We start from the raw sequence: 1112 nt of genomic DNA on the forward strand, positions 1-1112 counted from the left end.
TATCTATCTATCTATCTATCTATCTATCTATCTATCTATCTATCTATAGAGGAGGGAGAGAGAGAGAGTTACTTTTTTCCCCAGTCCACATGTCAGTTCCAAGGCGGTAATTCAAAACAAAACAAAACAAAACAAAAAAGCTTTCCATCTGTTGATTCCACAAGTTTTTAAATACTGATACTTGCTGAATGACTGAATTCTCACTGATACTGAGTAATACAAGAAATACGGAATTTGCATGACTAGAAAGCTGGTATCTGGAAGAAAAATGTTCTTTTCTTTTTGCATTTAAACAGATTTAGACTGTTTGCTTTATTGTGAGACCAAAATACGCTGCAAATTCACAGGGTGAGGTTGGCCTTTGTGCCTAGAAACTCCAGGTATTTGGCCTTATTTTTTAATTTTTATAACTGAGCCTGGACATACTGGAGTGCCTTTGCAAATTCATAATGGAGGAAATGAAAAATCAGGTCTGGGAAACAGCCAATAGTTCAGTTTGGCCAGAACTTGAAATAAGACTGGAAAAGTTGGAGTGAAGCTTGATTGTAGAGTCTCTTAAATGCCAGACTAATTAATTTTTATTTCATTCTCTAGCTCTAGGTGACAGGGAATTAACTTTAAAAGTTGGGTTGTTTGTTTGTTTTTTGACAAAGAGGAGTCCTGGGCAGAGTGCATTAGATTATTTTAGCAGCTACATGAAGGAGGGATTGGATGAGAAGAGAATAGCTAGCTACAGGGCACCCAGCCAGAAAACTATTTTATTCTTCACCCCTCCAAGTAAGCAATATTGGCTAGCCACTGAGGAACAGGTTGCCAATTTTGCCTCGTTTCTCTTATAATATAATACATTTTAGGGGATATAAAAGAAGGTTAAAAGCAGATCGTAGTTATAACAGGATGTGATTGGCTTAGGAGAGCAAGACTTTCAGTTGGAATGAAGTTCTTCAAGAAATTATGGGATTGATGATTTGGGTAGAGACTGGACTAGGCAATAGGTTGCTTTTAACTCTTAAGTTTCTGTGAATCTAGTGTGCTACCTTAGACTTGAAAACTGTAACTTGGTGCACCAGAATCCTTGATTCTTCTTTAGTGTTTTGTCTATAGAGTTTGTG

This window comes from Petaurus breviceps, unplaced genomic scaffold, assembly GCF_028583685.1.
Source record: "Petaurus breviceps papuanus isolate PSGF00001 unplaced genomic scaffold, PetGlider_PUasm1.0 90865, whole genome shotgun sequence".
In the NCBI taxonomy this organism is placed as follows: domain Eukaryota; kingdom Metazoa; phylum Chordata; class Mammalia; order Diprotodontia; family Petauridae; genus Petaurus; species Petaurus breviceps.